This window comes from Podarcis muralis, chromosome 15 (genome assembly GCF_964188315.1).
Source record: "Podarcis muralis chromosome 15, rPodMur119.hap1.1, whole genome shotgun sequence".
NCBI lineage: Eukaryota > Metazoa > Chordata > Lepidosauria > Squamata > Lacertidae > Podarcis > Podarcis muralis.
Genome location: NC_135669.1, coordinates 30,318,779 through 30,338,008, shown reverse-complemented (window position 1 = coordinate 30,338,008; position 19,230 = coordinate 30,318,779). Strand labels below are relative to the sequence as shown.

The window sequence follows — 19,230 nt, the reverse complement described above, 5'->3', positions numbered from 1 at the left end:
TATTATCTATGCCTTCGTAGAAATGACCTTAGGACAGACTTCACAAACCTGTCCCCCCTCCCCTTTCCTGGTGTTTTGGACTGCAACTCCCATCAGTCTCGCTGGCATTCAGAGGCAGACAGCAGAGGTAGGACATAGCCATTGTGGCTAGTAGCCATTGCTAGCCTTATCCTGCTCTGTTTTGGGGCTCATCCACACCTGCTCGTCTCACCACTTCTCCCCCGGGAAAACCTGATCCTTACCACTGAATCGGAACAAACATCAGTCAGGTTCTCTGCAGATTGACGTTTGTTCTGATCCAGCAGTAAAGAGTGGGTTTTCCTGGGGCAAGCAGTGGGGCAAACAGAAAACCTCGTAGACCCTTGCTTTCTAGGCATGGAACAAGCAGAAGTGTGGACAAACCCTTTGTCTAACCTTCTTTTAAATCCATTCAAGCTAGTGGGCGTCACCACCTCTTGCTATGTGGTTTCACTATATTTTCTTTATTTTTGTTTATTTCTGTACATTTATATCCCACTTTTCTTCTGTCATAAAACCCAAGGTGGTCAACATGCGGTTCCTAAGCCGTCTCCCACAAAGACACTGGCCAGACCCAAACCTACATAGTTGCAGCAAGGTGATGGTCCCATTCCTGGTCTGCTAGGGGTGTGGATGAAAGAAGAAAACAGAATGGGGGAAGTGAGAATGAATTGGATTGCTTTGTTTGTTTGATTGTTCTGGCATAGGGTGTTTGGGAAGGGTGAGCTCAGCATCCTGTTTCCACAAGGACCAGCCAGATTCCTCAAGGGAAGCCCACAAGCCGGACATGAACACAATAATTTTAATAAATAAACTACTTTGGGACCAGATCTTGGGTAAAAAGCAACAACAACAATAGCTTCTGAAGTGAACCAGTAATTACAGCACACTTCAATTTATGATTTGCATTTGACAGATTGCATGAGAAGTGTTCATTTCTCCCCTTTCTATCTTCAGAAAACAAGTCATACCATGCTAGTCATAAAATCTGATTCCAGCCAGGCCGCAAGCTTTCTGTGTGGCATTTGGTATCTGCCCTTGGAAGAAACCCAGTTTCCTGAGAACTTTAGATTTAAAAAGAAAACCTTCAAGTTTCTAGGCCTGGTGGAGGCATAAAATAGCCTGTATGCAAGTAGGTCCTGGTATGCAGAAAGCTTGGAATTAGAAGGATCTGGGAGAGGCTTCCTGTAATCAGGGTGATTCCGTGGTCTACTTATGAATCCCAGTTTGCTGGGTGTCCATATCTCCCCTGCCCCACACTTTCTATGCCCTCACTGAACTGCTGACCAGTCTGGGGCATTGTCCTTAGTGCTGAAAGGCTGAGAAGGGCAAACAGTTCAGTGAGAAGAGAGCATATACAAACAGATGTTGCAATCCTACACCAAGTTACATCATATGCTTCCCGCTGGAACAAGAGGGCCCTTCTGTGTGCATACATAACTGAGTACAGGATTGCAGCCTTGGGAAATGGGAGGGCTCTTACATAATTTATTCTTCCAGAAGAATAGTCTTCCTTTTAAAAAGCCTCCCCTCCACATTAGCTTGTGTTTTCTCTCTGGCACGGATGACCTCACTCAGATCGGCTTTTAATGCACTCACTCTTGTGGGTAAAAGACCTGAACTGCTTTCTTCACTCAGTGTGCAATTAACTAAGTAGCTTAAGGTTGCGGTCCTAACCCTACTTACCTGTTGGGAGTAAGCCCCACAGGATTCGTTGGGACTTACTTCTGAGTAGGATGGTTAGGAATGCACTGTGTGTAGCTTTCAAAAATGATAGGGAAAAATCAATGGAAAATAAAAGATAACAGAACTTTTAGTGACAATAGCTTAATGTAGTATTTGCCAACTTGGTGGCATCCAGCTGTTTTGGACTACATTTCCATCAACCCCAGCCAGAATGCTGGCTGGGGCTGATGGGAGTTGTAGTTCAAAACAGCTGGATGCCACCAAGTTGGCAAAAGTTGACTCAGAGAACCTCCATGGTCAGAGAGTGCATACCTCTGACAGCCAAATCACTGGAATCGCCATCGCTTCTTGATGGCTTCCTGGAAAGATTGTCTGGCTAGACACTATTCGACTAGATGGGACTTTTTGTCTGATCCAGCTGTTCTTAAGTATTAAGAAGCAGGATCTACCTGCTATCCTCAGACAATTTATATGGAAGTTGAAATTTCTGTTTGTTTCTAACCAGTACTGTTGATAGTTTGAATTTAGCTTCTCTCTGACCCATCCTTCCTCAGAGGGAAAGCAGAACCTCAGAGCGAGGCATCCTGAACATCCTGCATGCATCAGGACAGATGCTGATGCTTTGCCTGTTCAGGATTGCATCATTCATTCATCCCTTCATCACAGAGAGGCCCTGCACTTTTTTTATTCCTGCAAAAAAATTAGCCACCAGCAGAGGGGTCCAGAAGGCGAGTCCCTGTGCCAACTGTCAGTTCTAAGGAGCAAACTCGGAACCATGAAGTTGGAGGAAGCAAAACAGAAAGAAAATCTGGGAAAGGGGAAAAAAAGAAACCACCACCCTCACCCCCAAATTGAAACAGCCAGCAACTTACAGGACTGTGGAGCCTGCTGCAATTTTAGATGTCAATACCGGGCACCTCCTGGCTGTGCAGGCGAGAGAAGGCTCAGTGAAGCCCTTCAGTCACATCGATGCAAATGCACCCAGCAATCTGGAAGCCGGCCACATTTTCTAAACCAGCTTTTGCTGAGTAAGCGACAATCCTCCTCTGTTTTTCCTTTTCCCCTTTTTAATCACTGCACACATGAAAGCAAAGGGCTCTGCTGTTTACAGAGCGAGGCTTAGGAAAGAGAGGTGTAATTTTGCACTTTGGGAGGGAGGAGCCCCTCAAACCCAGCCCTGGAAGCTCCCTGATTGGCTCAGGAGGAGCCGGCAGAGAGAGAAAGGCGAGGAGGTGGAGATTAGAAATAATAGGCTCCAGATCTCTTCTTGGAATAAGTCACCTTGAACTTGCAAAGTCTGCAAGAGAGATTGTCAGGTGATATCCATATGAAATGGACAGAGCTAAGCTCAGTCACAGCCATTCGTTTCAATGTGTCTACTCTGAGTAGGGTGAATATTGGATACATTCCAATCCATCAGACTTAAGGCCTTTGCAGATGACACAGGATGGAATATTACAAATAGGAGAGCTGCGGGGGAAGGCTGATGGGCCGAAAAGGCAACTGGCTGCAGAGTTCAAGAGTGGTTATGCTGAGCCCTGCAAGATGAATGTGGTCATATTTAGTTATCTAACAATTTTTCTATACTACTTAATCAACAATGCCATTGAAGCAGTTTACAGAAACCATTCATCAAGCATTCAAAACAAGCTGATATTGAAGTGTTATTTAAAGAATACAAATAAAGCCAGCAACTTTTAAACAAATATACATACAGTACATGCTTAGATGGGCTTGCTTAAACTGTTTTTTTTCCAGCAGGTACTGAAAACAATACAGTGAAGGCTCCCGCCTGATGTCAATAGACAGGGAGTTTGAAGTGCTGCCACACTGCAGGACTGATTCTTTGCAAGTGCGGAATGAATATGATATGGCCCTTGTCAAAGTGCCTGTTCCATAGAGGCAGGAGAGTGGGCACATACATGTGGGGTGAGGTGATCCTTCAAGTGAAGGACTCAGGGATGTTTTATCTGAGGAGGCTAGAAGGTCTAAAGCAGAGCTTTCCAAACTTCTCACGTTGGTGACACATAATTTTGTGACACTGTAATTCAGTTTTACTAGCAAACCAGAGGTTAAACGAACCCCTTTCCAGCCCCTACTCACCGCAGCCGGCACACTAATGTGTTGCGTGACACATAGTTTAGGAAGCTCTGGTCTAAAGTAGCAGCAAAGCTAGCTTATCAGCAGCTGGGGAATCTGCCCCTCCACTTGGAAGTTTCCAAACTTTCTTTCTAACTTCAGTGAACTGAGATGCAGGAGCGCAGATGCACTGGAGAAAATCCTGGGATGTGCTCTGTGCAACACATTCACATTAACGGACCAAGTGTCTTTGGCTACCCACAAACACCCTCGACCCCCTCCCTTGCAACTCAGGACCAAGGGAGGAAAGCTTATCTGCTCCTACTTTTTTCTTTTCTTTTCTCTTCCTACAGACGAATCCCCAAAAAGCTTCCAAGGTGCTCAGAACACAGCCTCAAAACTTCTTGAAATTTAATTTCAGTTCGAGGCAGTGACCTCTTAGATTGTATTTCAAGGGGCTTTTAATTCAGCTCCCTGTTTTGAGGTAGGATATCAGCATAGCACATTCACCATCAACTTGCTTCTTTCAGACTAAACAGCACTGCAAGAAAGGTTCACAAAAGCCAGAATTCCCATAAAGGCCACCCAGGCACTCTGGAAGCAGATGGCATCACCAAGAAGGCACCAAGGTAATGACCACCCCATGTACTGGGTCCCAGCATTGGGTATCCAGAGGTATACTGCCTGTTTGGACATGGAAGCTCAATTCCTGTTATCAGGGCTAATAGACAGGAATTATAGGGGCAGGAATTTATCTAATTTTTTTTTCATGATCAAAGTTTTTTCCCCTCTATAGGACAAAGTTCCTGTGGGACAATTAGCTCTATGTGACTCCTTCAAGCCAGCAAATCTACATTCCTTCCATTAAAAAAAATAATGAAAGAGGATCCAGGTATACTGGCCAATCTGAGGAGAAAATCCACCAGTCATTGGATGGATTATGAATTATCATTGCAGTCCATTCTTCAAGACATGTATCAAAGCAGTGGTTCTCAAAATTTTTGATCCCATAAACTCATTCCCAGTGCCTCCTCCCCTATAAAAGGCATTATTATTATTATTATTATTATTATTATTATTATTGAACGTCCTCCCATCAGATTTCAAGGAAATAAGCAACTATCCTACTTTTAAAATACGTCTGAAGGCAGCCCTGTTTAGGGAAGTTTTTAATGTTTAATGCTGTATTGTGTTTTTAATATTCGATCGGGAGCCACCCAGAGTGGCTGGGGAAACCCAGCCAGAAGGGTGGGGTATAAATAAATTATTATTATTATTATTATTATTATTATTATTATTATTATCCAGAATAGTGTTTTACATGACCCACTAAGGAAAATAATAACACAGTAAAATGCAAAACTGTAACAATTAATTGCACATTTATTCAAAATCCAATTACACCTACAGCATTTAGTTTAATTAACTCAACAAAACTGATGAACTGGATCCAGTGATGCCAGCTTTTAAAAGTCTGATAGTCATTTATGCCCCCAGCGCCACCCTGCAGCCCCCTTGCCTCTTAGTGCCCCCCAAGTGATCTCAACGCTCCCCAGGGGGGCAGTACCACCCCCTTTGGGAACCACTGTATCAGAGCAAAACTCACATCAATCAGATGTAGGACATGATCCCTCGCATGGTTAATGGAATTCTAAATGTTGTTGATTTCACCATGATAGAGTTAAACATACCCCACTGAAATCAACAGGACTGGAAATTTAGCTGTATTGCACCTTAATAATGCCATGGCAATGGACCTTTTGTTGTCACTGTCACTCTTAAATAATAATAATAATAATAAATTTTATTTATATCCCGCCCTCCCCAGCCGAAGCCGGGCTCAGGGCGGCTAACAACAATAAAACAGTACAAAAGTACAACATAAACAACATTCTAAAATCATTCATTATAAAAATTAATTAATTCAAGCCACTAGCAACCATTGGGCCAGAGCTCCGCGAAGATTGCCGAGGGAGGGAGTCAGGCTGTGCCCTAGCCAAAGGCCTGGTGGAACAGCTCTGTCTTGCAGGCCCTGCGGAAAGATGTCAAGTCCCGCAGGGCCCTGGTCTCTTGTGACAGAGTGTTCCACCAGATCGGAGCCACAGCCGAAAAAGCCCTGGCTCTAGTTGAGGCCAGCCTAACTTCTCTGTGGCCTGGGACCTTCAAGATGTTTTTATTTGAAGACCGTAAGTTTCTCTGTGGGGCATACCAGGAGAGGCGGTCCCGTAGGTACGAGGGTCCTAGGCCATATAGGGCTTTAAAGGTTAAAACCAGCTTCTTAAACCTGATCCTGTACTCCACCGGGAGCCAGTGCAGCTGGTATAGCACCGGGTGAATGTGATCTCGCAGCGAAGACCTCGTAAGGAGTCTCGCTGCAGCATTCTGCACCCGCTGGAGTTTCTGGGTCAGTCTCAAGGGCAGCCCCACGTAGAGCGAGTTACAATAATCCAGTCTGGAGGTGACCGTCGCGTGGATCACAGTGGCTAGGTCAGGGCGAGAGAGGTAAGGAGCCAACTGCTTAGCTTGGCGGAGATGGAAAAATGCCGCCTTTGTTATAGCTGCAATCTGCACCTCCATGGAAAGGGAGGTGTCGAAGATTACACCCAAACTCTTAACGGGCGGTGCTGGCACTAATTGCGCCCCCGCAAGAGATGGGAGTTGCCCCCCCAATCCCATATCGCCCCGTCCCAGCCACAGGACCTCTGTCTTCGAAGGATTTAGCTTCAACCGGCTCCCACGTAACCATCCAGCCACAGCTTCCAAACATCTGGTCAGTGTGTCTGGGGCCGAGTCAGGATGGCCATCCATCAACAGATAGAGTTGGGTGTCATCGGCATACTGATGACAACCCAGCCCAAAACTCCGAACAAGCTGGGCGAGGGGGCGCATAAAGATGTTGAAAAGCATCGGGGATAGTATCGCACCCTGAGGTACTCCACACACCAAGGAGTGGCGCGATGACAATTCCCCCCCAAGCGCCACCCTCTGTCCCCGACCAGAGAGAAACGAGCGCAGCCATTGAAGGACTGTGCCCTGGATCCCCACGTCGGCAAGGCGGTGGTCCAGAAGTTCGTGATCGACCATGTCGAAAGCTGCTGATAGATCTAGAAGAATCAGCAGCCCCGACCCGCCTCGATCCAGCTGTCTACGAAGATCATCTGTTAGGGCAACCAGAGCCGTCTCGGTCCCATGACCAGCGCGGAAGCCGGACTGGAATGGATCCAGAGCCGATGTTTCATCCAGAAACTCACCAAGCTGTTCAGCAACCGCTCTCTCAATCAATTAAAGGGCCCACTTTTGCGTGTGAAAACAACAAAGAGCCTTGTAGCACCTTAAAGACTAACCAATTATTACAGTATGAAGCTTTTGTGGACTCACACCCATTTCACCATATGCGGGAAGCAAAATCTTAGTTGGCAGGTATATAATGGAGAAAATCTTAAGTTGGGAGTTGAAATGAGATGCAAAGATTGCTGTCAGTGATAATTAGAGTTTAAACGTATGTTAAACCGGCACAACTATTACAGTTAAGATTGCAGATAACTTTCTCAGCATTGCTAAGATGACTGTATGATAATATGGGCGTGAGGATTTGTGGGCTCTTCAGATGTTGCTGAGCTCTAACTCCCATCATCCTTGGCCAATGGCCATGCTTGGTGGGGCTGATGGGAGCTGTAGTTCAGTGACCACTGGAGGGCCAAGGTCTCGTCCCCCCCCCCCCCCGGTGCAGTGGTGCAGGCTGCAGGGAACAGGGAGTGAGCATGCCACACCTTGTCTTTATAAGTTTGGGGGGGGGCAGGGAAACTTGTTGGGACATCTTTGTTACTTCTTTCCGGTTTGGAACTTCTCACCCTGTTCCTGGATCATGACTCCTGAGCACTGTGTCTGCTGCTGAGCCTGTACTGATAATTGCCTTAATAAAGATCTCTGTCGTAAATAAGACAGAGATTGTTATTAAGGCAATAATCAGTACAGTACTTGTAAGTAAGAGTTCCCCGTTTGTAAGTTTTAGGTGGCCATTGGCTCTGCTGAGAAGCCAACTCCATCAGGCTTCACCTTCTCTTAGCTGTTGCCTGGCTGCAGCAGCGGCAGAGGAGGAAAACAGGCCTGCTCCATCAGTTCTGCTAAAAGACCAGCTCCATTGGACCTTCACTCCATCAACTGTCCCCCAGAAGCAGCCGCTTCAACAGGTCACAGCAGAGGGAGCACAAAGAAGCAAGGCCTCTCCATTAGCATTGGGCTCCTTGAATTATTTCCATTCCAGCAGCTGCTCCTTATGAGAAGTTTATAACTAAGAGCTAGTGTCTGAGGTTGCTTTCTCCCCTTTCTGCCTTCCAATTGCTTTTCCTTTCACGTTGTGTCTTTTAGACTGCAATATAACTGATCTACATAAGCAGCTCTTGGAACCTAAGAGCACTCTGCACATGTATGAAAAGCTCTTTTATTGTTTGCTAAGTCTTCCAGAGCTTAGGTTTGGCCATGAAACTGATTCCAGAGTACAGCTTTGTTTTGGACTTCGGACAAAACTAGATGTAATGTAGGAATTCTGTGATTGGATCTCCCAATCCCCTCGTACCACTCTTTTATTAATGATTAAAAGCATCCATAAGAGAGGAAGAATTTTAATTAGTACTGCAGTTCCAACTCATTTTTCAACTCATTTCCCTACACCGTATCCCAAACAAATATCAATTGTTCTCTGCCCCCCAAAAGCTGTTATTAGCCAGAGCAGGGGAGAAAGGTAGAAAACTTAGTTTTTGAATCAAATGCTTGTACAAGAAGAGCCCTGATTCTTGATCAGACCAAAGGTCAATCTAATCCAGCATCCTGTTCCTACACTGGCCCAGCAGATAATTTATATAGACAGGATTTACCGTATATACCACTTAATCATCAAAATCTCTAAGCAGTTTACATAAAAATGCCTCTCAGAAGTCCGCAAGCAGAACCAGAGTGCAACAGCACACTCGTGTTCCTCAGCAAGCAATATTCAGAGGCATACTATCTCCAGTTGTGGCTAGTAGCCAATTATAGCCACTGTAAATCATAATGCCCTGTGGCATGTCCTTCGGCTGCCCAGATAAATTTGTGAACATCCTCCACGATATTATGACAGCAACCATCACAGATAACAATGGCTCTCAAAGTGAACCATTCACAGCGGGATGAGGTGTTAAACAGGGATGTGTTATCGCCCCAACTCTATTTATTATTTTCATTGCTATGATCCTACACATTGTCAAAGGGAAACTCCCCACCGGGCTAGATATCATATATCAAACAGGTGGAAAGCTCTTTAACTTAAGTAGGCTGAAAGCAAAGAGTAAGGTTACCATAACTTCCGTCATAGAGCTTCAATATGCTGATGACAATGTAGTGTGTGTACACTCAGAGGATGACCTCCAAACTATCCTAAATATCTTTGCAGAAGCTTACAAAAAGCTTGGCCTATCACTCAACATCCAAAAGACCAAAGTGCTGCACTGACAAGCACAAAACAACCCCTCTGCAGCGCCACAAATCAAACTTAACGGTATAACCTTGGAAAATGTCAATCACTTTTCCTACCTGGGCAGTTATCTTTCCACAAGGGCCAACATTGATGCAGAAATCCAGCACTGCCTGAACTCCGTGAGTGCAGCTTTCTCCCAGCTGAAGTGCAGAGTGTTTGAGGACCGGGACATTTGCAGGAAAACCAAAATGCTTGTTTACAAAACTACTGTACTACCAACTTTATTGTAAGCTTGTGAAACGTGGACCACTTATAAATGCCATCTCCAGCTCCTCAAAAGATTCCATCAAGAGTGTCTCCAAATTTTTTTACATATCACTTGAGAAGACAGGCAAACCAATGTGAAGAAGCAAAGATCACCAATGTGGAAGCAATGATTCTTCAACATCAACTTCGTTGGACTGGTCATGTTGTTCAGATGCCGGATTATCATCTTCCAAAGCAACTACTCTATTCCAAACTTAAAAATGGAAAGCATAATGTTGGTGGTCAATAAAAGAGGTTTAAAGACTCTCTCAAGGCAAATCTAAACAAATGTAGTATAAAGGTAAAGGTACCCCTGCCCATACGGGCCAGTCTTGCCAGACTCTAGGGTTGTGCGCTCATCTCACTCTATAGGCCAGGAGCCAACGCTGTCCGCAGACACTTCCGGGTCACGTGGCCAGCGTGACAAGCTGCATCTGGCGAGCCAGCACAGCACACGGAACACCGTTTACCTTCCCGCTGGTAAGCGGTCCCTATTTATCTACTTGCACCCGGGGGTGCTTTCGAACTGCTAGGTTGGCAGGCGCTGGGACTGAATGACGGGAGCGCACCCTGCTGCGGGGATTCGAACCGCCGACCATGTGATCAGCAAGTCCTAGGCGCTGAGGTTTTACCCACAGCGCCACCCGCGTCCCAAAAATGTAGTATAAACACTGACAATTGGAAAACACTGGCCTGTTAGTGCTCCAATTGGACAACAGCCTTTCCCCATGGATTTTGAAGACTCTCGAACTCAGGACAAAAGTGAGAAACGAACTAAGAGGAAGGCATATTTGGCAAGCCCTCTCCATGATCAACTCCCACCCGGAAACCTATGCCCCCACTGTGGAAGGAGGTGTGGATCCAGAACTGACCTCCACAGTCACTTATGGACACGCCGTTAAGACCATGTTCATGGAAGACAATCTTACTCGGCTACGAGTGATCACTAAAGACAATAACCCTTTCCTCCATGAATTTGTCCAATCCTGCTTTAAAGCCATCAAGTTGGTGGTCATCACTGCCTCCTGCAAGAGTGGGTTCGTTCCATAGTTCAGCTATGTGCTGCATGTATAAAGACTTCATTTGGTCTGTTCTAAACCTTCCAACATTCAGCTTCATTGAATGGCTCCACTGAGGGATAAGAGAGGGATATGATGGTCTGACTAAGGGAGTGTTCGCATTAGCAACCTAGAGGGCACTGATGTTTTTCCCTATGCAAAGAGAGATGAATGGCTTACAGGATTACAACTGGTATGAATCACAGAATCATAAAATTGTAGAGTTAGAAAATGTTGTGAGGGTCATCTAGTCCCAACTCCTGCAATGCAGGAATCTTTTGCCCAACGTAGGGCTTGAACCCACGACCCTGAGATTATAGTTTCATGCTCAATCTACCAGTTGGGCTATTCCAGCAATCACGAAGCTGGTTTGAGAAAAAGAGCATCAAGCAGTAGTATCTTATAACAACCTGCATTTTGGACAACCTCATGTGAACATACATTAAAAACCCAGCACAGGAAGCGCAGTAAGTGTGCAGTAAACCAAGTACTGTATGAACACAAACTTCCTGACTGGGTATGGCTGCATTGCCCTCTACTGGTTGGCTATACACACAGTGCAGATAAACCCAGTGCCCATCATAGACAAATATGTGGGGGCAGTTTACAGATTGGGAGGGCAAGGAAAATGATGTATGAGCTTCCCTTCAAGTGGTTTAGGAAAACATCAACCACATCCTGGAAAAAAATCTTCCTTCTAAGTTAGTCAAACATCCCAACTGCAATCATGTTGACTCAGAATGAGGCCCAACTGAATGGCAATGAATCTAAGTTAATTTTACAAAGCTTTTATCACAGGTGAGACTAACCTGTGGACTTCCAGACACCAACTCCCTTCACCTCCAGCCAACATGACCAATGCTTAAGAAAAATGGTCCAACAGTTCCTGAAGAGCCATAGGATTCCTATTCCTGATCCATGGGCATAACAACAGTACAGTGGTACCTTGCAAGACGAATGCCTCACAAGACAAAAAACTCGCTAGACGAAAGGGTTTTTTGTTTTTTGAGCTGCTTCGCAAGACGATTTTCCCTATGGGCTTGCTTCGCAAGACGGAAACGTCCTTTTTCTTAACACCGTTAATACAGTTGCGACTTGACTTCGAGGTGTGGTAGCCTTTTTTGAGGTTTTTAAAGACTTTGGTGATTTTTGAAGCTTTTCCAAAACTTTCCCGACACCGTGCTTCGCAAGACGAAAAAAATCGCAAGACGACAAAACTCGCGGAACGAATTAATTTCGTCTTGCGAGGCACCACTGTAGCTAACTTTACAGGGTTGCTTACACAAAGCCTTTACACAGCATTACACAAACAAAGGCAAAAAAACAGAAGAAATAAATGTCTTTAAAAATGTAACCAATGTAACTTACTGAAAAGTTAGAAAGAGAGATTTTGGTACCTGTTTCCTCTTTTCTTGAAGCACATAACACCATGAAGGGACCACGATGGAATTCTAAGCTGAAAGTATACGGGAAATTGCTAAAAATGTGTACACTGACACCTGCTATAAAAAAGTTGAATATTACTTTATGAGATATTAAATATTAATATCTGCTGTGAAAAACATCTCTAAAACACCACACCCTCTGCTAGTGACTTCAGATGGTGAGAGCTGACAGGACTGGTGCCAAAATGGGACTACAGTGGTACCTTGGGTTAAGTACTTAATTCGTTCCGGAGGTCTGTTCTTAACCTGAAACTGTTCTTAACCTGAAGCACCACTTTAGCTAATGGGGCCTCCTGCTGCTACTGCGCTGCCGGAGCATGATTTCTGTTCTCATCCTGAAGCAAAGTACTTAACCCGAGGTACTATTTCTGGGTTAGCGGAGTCTGTAACCTAAAGCGTATGTAACCCGAAGCGTATGTAACCTGAGGTACCACTGTATTAAAGCCACATCCACACCCTACATTTAAAGCAATCAACTTCCTCCCAAAGAATCCTGAAATTTATCAATTGGAGAGCTACTATTCCCAGCACCCTTAACAAACTATAGTTCCCAGAATTCTTTGGGGGTAAAGCATGCAGCTGGATCAGGCCACAGAGGGCCCATCTAGTCCAACATCCTGTTCGCACAGTGGCCAACCAGATGCCTGTGAGAAACCTGCAAGCAGGACCTCAGCACAAGCCCTCTCCCATCCTGTGGTTTCCAGAAACTGGTATTCAGAAGCATTGATCCCTCCAACAGTGGAGGCAGAGAAGAACCATTGCATACCCTCCAACTTTTCTCCGATGAAAATAGGGATGTTCCATTCCATAATGATAATTTTACTATTTATACCCCACACATCTTACCGGGTTGCCCCAGCCACTTCCAACATATATAAAAACATAATAAAACATTAAACCTTTAAAAAACCTTCCCTATGCAGTACAGGATTGCCTTCAGACGGCTCGGGGGTCAGACAACTCCATACCTTCCAACAAATAGGGGCATCCTAAGGAAAAGTAGGGGACGCGGGTGGCGCTGTGGGTAAAACCTCAGCGCCTAGGACTTGCCGATCACATGGTCAGCGGTTCGAATCCCCGTGGCAGGGTGAGCTCCCGTCGTTCGGTCCCAGCTCCTGCCCACCTAGCAGTTCGAAAGCACCCTTAAGTGCAAGTAGATAAATAGGTACCGCTGTATAACGGGAAGGTAAACGACGTTTCCGTGTGCTGCTCTGGTGCTGGTTCGCCGGAGCAGCTTCGTCACGCTGGCCACATGACCCGGAATTGTCTGCAGACAGCGCTGGCTCCCGGCCTCTAGAGTGAGATGAGCGCACAACCCTAGAGTCGGACACAACTGGCCCGTACGGGCAGGGGTACCTTTACCTTTACCTTTAAGGAAAAGTGGGACATTCCGGGATCAAATCAGAAACCGGGACAGTTTCTCTAAATCAGTGACATCCCTAGAAAATAAGGACATTTGGGAGGATCTGCCATTGTGGCTAGTAGCCATTGGTAGCCCTTTCCTCCATGAATTTGTCCAGTCCTCTTTTAAAGCCATCTCAGCTGGTGGCCATCACCACCTCCTGTTGGAGTGACTTCCACAGTTTAACTCTGCTGCCGCATGGAAGGGATATATATGCTTGTGTAGCACCCTGCTTGTGGTTAACGCTTAGCTGGAATGAAATATTCAACGCAGCAACAGAGAAATTAAAATAATAATTTATTTGTCAGACAAATAAATGTGAGGCACAGTGGTATATGGTTACCAAGCTCTGGCCTGCCCTCCTGCCATTATGGCCAGCACTTATATTCCCTTAATCCAGCCCCCTTTGCTCCTCCTTGGGCTGCCTCTGTCCCATCAGCCTGGTTGAAATTCCTATTGGCTGATTGGTATGACCAATCACAAAAATACACTCATTTCCTATTGCCTTTTATGGGAGACAAAGAGCTATATTTCCTTCCATTTATAATTGACAAACAAGTATTAATATATCTTTACATGTGTCTCAACAAGGAATCTTAATTACCAGCTCACCTCCTGCCCTCCTTGCCCTACTGCCTTCTAAAACAAATGGTTAATCTTAAATTTTTATCTTAAACATATGTCAAGGATCTTGAGTTTCACATCAACATTGAAAGATCTACTTCATATGAAGGTTTCTAAACAAATGTCTGACAACCATATATATCAGAACTGCTCGGATGGCGTCTCATTTCTGGCAGGGGGGCTGACTTAAATACAACTCTTACAACTATATGAAATAAGAATTTAGCATTTCTTAAATCCTTTGCATAATTACATTTAAACCAATATATTTCATACATTATCATAGGTAACCTTTTAAAAGAATAAAGCTTCTCAAAGTTGAAAGGAAGGAACTCAGTAAAAAACAGTTTTTAAAGAAGCCTCTTTAGTTTACCCCCCCCCCCTCTTCAGCCAGTTGCTTTCTCTTCCATGTGCTCTTGACCTTTTGTCCTGTGGCTCAAGTTTAAGAGAGGCCCCTGGTATCATTTTACTGTTTACTAACTCTTAATTATGTTGGGTCCGTAACCTTGCTCTTTAACCTGTAATTCCAGCTTTTTTTATGACCGCAATAAACCAGGGGGCCCTTTGCTGCTTGCTGCTTGCTGGTTTTCTACCTTGGAAGAAACATTATTTTTAGAATTTTAGGAACCTGATCAAAATATAAGCCAATATAAGTCTTGATTAATAATGCAGTCTATATTCAGATGCCACATTCCCCCCTTTCAAGCTCAAGGACCTTGCTTACCAAGCGTCCTTGATAGCTTGATCTAAAACATGAAATGGGGACATGTGCTATATTCTCCATCTTTGTAGCCAACACACGGATTGCCTCACCATTATCTGAAATGTTAAAGCAACAGGCATTCCCTGTCAAGTTCAAGACTCCACATAGACCTCCCTGCTTGGCAAGTACATAATCCATTCCCATTTTCAGCTGCAAAATGGGGCTCTACTTTCATCCAACTGTTGTGCAATAAGTCTCAAACTCTGGGCCGTTGCATTGGTTACAAGTTCCACTACTGCTTGTAATTGAATTATTCTGTTTAGATTATAAATAGGATCCCGTGCCCCTTGTATGAGCTCACCAGGATTCCAGGAGGCAGGATCATAATAGGCTATAATGCGCTCTGGTGGCCAATCATTAGTACCGCTCCAACTTTGGGTACTTCCTCCTGCTATACGAGAAATATCAGCATTTCTTTGTGTTCGCTTAGCTGAACTAGTGGGCAAAAATCCACATTGGTGGTAATACCCATCCCAGGAAACAAGTCCCACTCCATTTGGAAGGGAGTTTCTTGTATGCCCATTCTCCACATATCCACCACAACCATCGGGTCTGAGGTTTTTGGTACGTGGAGTACAGAAGGCGAAAATATCAAAAGAGGCAGAGAGTTCACAGTGCAGTATGTTAGATTGCCTTTTTCTGTCACAGTTGTGTTCCATACCACTTTCCATGCATGAATAAAAGGAGGTGCACAGGGCAAGGTATTCCGAGTTCGATAGGTAGTACCGTGTGCCCAGGTATGACTATTCTTAAAATAATCCCAAGTATAGTGACAATGAGAAGAGCCTATCATGATAGAATCAGCTGCATCTGATGATTTATGTACACAGAATTCCCCTTGTACAGGTATAACTCGTAATGGTTTAGTTGAGTTCCATCCGGGGAAATTCTGTATTTCTGTTTGGTGTGGCATTTCGCTTACCATACCAATGGCATTTAATGGTATCAGTAATAAGGGCATACCTCCCTCTGAATCATCTGGCCCAAGAGAGCAAACAAGGCAATTGGTCCTATTTGCCACATTGCCTACCATCGCAGCTAAGCCTACCCACATATTGTGGTCATGGCTGAATCCATATTTAACAAATTTGGTCAGATTCAAGGACCCTTCCCCTTCCCAAGGGATCAGGATTAATAATAAAATCATGTTGATGTCTAGCATATGCATTCCTTCCACAAAAGATTACCTTATTGTGATAGCATAAAACTATTAGTCCCAATATAATTCCCCCAGTGACAGAAATGGGGAACCACCAAGACCAAAACATATATCCCAAGGATCCCCAATGTGTAATATCTCTGATAATTGTTCCACAAGGGGGCAGTCAATCAATTGTATAAGAGAATCTTCCCGCTCACAGTCGCTGGTTCAGACGCTCCTCAAGCTTCAGGCGTGCGCAGGTCAGCCAGCTTCCAAGTTGTGGCTGCAGCAGGCCGGTCGTCTAATGTTGCCCGTGACCTAACCCGTTCCCGGTAGGGCTAGATACAGGGGTTTTTAGAAAGAGTCAGTTTTAAAGGATTAGAGGGGTCACCTTTGCACGTCCAACTGCCTTCAGACTTCTTCAAACGAGAGTGATGAATCCAGGGGGTCACCTCAGCTACCTTCACCGCTGTTGGAGTAGAAAGCAAGACGGTGTAAGGTCCACGCCACTTAGGTGCAAGTGGATCACGTTTTCCACTCTTTCACCCATATGCTATGCCAGCCTGGAGCTGATGAATCGGCTTGGCAATGCTGCACGGCGTGTGCTTGAGGGCCCACCTGTTAAGAAAAACAAACAAACAAACAAACAAACACGGGAGAGAGACAAAAACACGGGAGAGAGATTGCACTTGTCCCTGTGTCACATGGTCTCCTATTTGTTTGAGGTCAGTTGGAATATCCTGAACAAAGGAGGGCGGCCTCCCATACAGGAGCTCAAAAGGTGACAACTTAAGTCTTTTTGTGGGTGCACACCGAACACGAAACAGTGTTATGGGTAACACATCTACCCTCCTGAGACTTTAGACATATTAGTGGGCTTCTGGCATGCCCTGCAGATACCTTGCACAAGCGTCTGGCGGTAAGTGGTAAGTCTGGCCAGATGAATTGCATTGTTTGGATCCCAATTAGGATCTTCCAAGGGAAAGTTATCTTGGAGATGACGGTCAATATTAAAAATATTTCCCACTCTGGCCTGCTCACGCAAATATATCTGTGCCTTTTCAATTATGTCTCTTCTTTCCTCAGTGGTGAAGAGAGTATTACTATTGAAGTCACCAAGTCCATCATAGCCTGAGGTTTTTCTGCGAAAGATGGGGCGTTTTCCAATTCATCAGACTGTAGTCGTGAATGGAATGTACTGGAGGATCGAAGTTCGAGGTGGCCTTGGTCCGGGTTGCCCATTAACCAGCACAGGCTCCTCAAGTGCATCAAATACTCTTCTAAGAGGGGCTACTACGTGACCTTTCTCTTCGCTTTGCTCTAGGGGCCTCAAATCATAGGGGATGGTATCTGTCCCAAGGCGTTCTTTTAGCAGCTTAATACGCCTGGCTGTATTGCTTGCTGACCGATTAAGGTCTCCCTGTAACTTCTGTAATAATTCTCTAGGACTTGGATGTACAGGGGTTTGGGGTAGGCAATCAGTTGTTCCACTAAAAGAGACTGTAGATGGAGTTCTACTGGGACTCACAGATGGAATAACCACTTCTGCTTGGGCTTCATTATAGGACTCCAATGCCTCCTGAAGATATTTATCATAATCTATCAAGGAGTCAAGTTCTGTGTCTCTACCCCCATTATTCGTTCCACTTTCTTGCCTTGGGGTTACAACTGGTGGAGGGTTTGAATTAGGCTCCCTTCAATGTGGAGCATAGGGTGGAGGTGGAAACACCTCTTCCTCTGGTCCCTCAAAAATGGGTTTGAGTTTATTTGGCAAGATTCCTTTCCTAGCTTCGGCTTTTACAGCCAATAATTTGCATCGTTGGACTTTGCATTCTCTTATCCATGGAGGATTTTTATTTAATGTGCTCAGCCAAGAATCTATATATGAAAATTGTTCTGGGCACCCTCCAGTTTCTTTGGTGATGTTAGACCAAAGTTTGCTTACTAAATTTATATCAAAGGTTCCTTGAGATGGCCATTCAGTATTTTGTTTTGGCCATTCTAGTTCACATAACGTTCTCAAGCGTTCTGGCGTCATTTTGACTCCATATGCCCCTGAGAAGGCTTTCTTAAAATTATTTAACATACATTCAAGAGGTGTATTTCCCCCCTTTGAACCCCCAACTCCCATTGTATGGCCCTGTGAAGTATCCACTCAGTCACTCACACACACACCTTACTGGGAAACGAAGTAGTACTCACTCCACACTTAGGTCAGTTACACATTGTACTTTCTCACACATGCAATGCGCTAGATACTTCAACCACACTCTACCTCCCAATCTTCCCTTTTGCCCTACACCAGATCACCATCTGATGTACCCAGCCACCTAGCGTACTCAGTTCCCCTTTACTGAGACGCAGAAGTTTGATCAGGACTTCTCTTCCTCCCAATTAATTGGAGGGCCAAAACCCCTTAGTGCACTTACCCTTAGCTGGTTCCGTTTCCCCCCGGTCCGTCGCCGTCGGTGGGCAGGGTATCAGACAGACGAGACTGCTGCGTTCCCCTGGAAAAAAATTTTCCATTGCGCGCTGGGTAGGCAGTGTGGTCCTCTGTCTTGTACCCCGTCCAGTAAGGCGAAGGGGCTGCGTTCCAGCAGACCACTGATCCGAGTCGCAGGCACCATAAAATGTAGCACCCTGCTTGTGGTTAACGCTTAGCTGGAATGAAATATTCAACGCAGCAACAGAGAAATTAAAATAATAATTTATTTGTCAGACAAATAAATGTGAGGCACAGTGGTATATGGTTACCAAGCTCACCTCCTGCCCTCCTTGCCCTACTGCCTTCTAAAACAAATGGTTAATCTTAAATTTTTATCTTAAACATATGTCAAGGATCTTGAGTTTCACATCAACATTGAAAGATCTACTTCATATGAAGGTTTCTAAACAAATGTCTGACAACCATATATATCAGAACTGCTCGGATGGCGTCTCATTTCTGGCAGGGGGGCTGACTTAAATACAACTCTTACAACTATATGAAATAAGAATTTAGCATTTCTTAAATCCTTTGCATAATTACATTTAAACCAATATATTTCATACATTATCATAGGTAACCTTTTAAAAGAATAAAGCTTCTCAAAGTTGAAAGGAAGGAACTCAGTAAAAAACAGTTTTTAAAGAAGCCTCTTTAGTTTACCCCCCCCCTTCAGCCAGTTGCTTTCTCTTCCATGTGCTCTTGACCTTTTGTCCTGTGGCTCAAGTTTAAGAGAGGCCCCTGGTATCATTTTACTGTTTACTAACTCTT

General features: G+C 44.7%; 1 long non-coding RNA gene across 1 annotated transcript; it reads right to left on the bottom strand.

Moving 5' to 3' along the window:
* Nucleotides 1-13,728: 13,728 nt before the first annotated feature.
* Nucleotides 13,729-18,728, bottom strand: LOC144325706 (uncharacterized). The gene is made up of 2 exons (XR_013390923.1): nucleotides 18,404-18,728; nucleotides 13,729-16,592 (listed from the first exon to the last, which is right to left on the bottom strand). It is a non-coding gene; the product is annotated as an uncharacterized LOC144325706 (long non-coding RNA).
* Nucleotides 18,729-19,230: the final 502 nt, after the last annotated feature.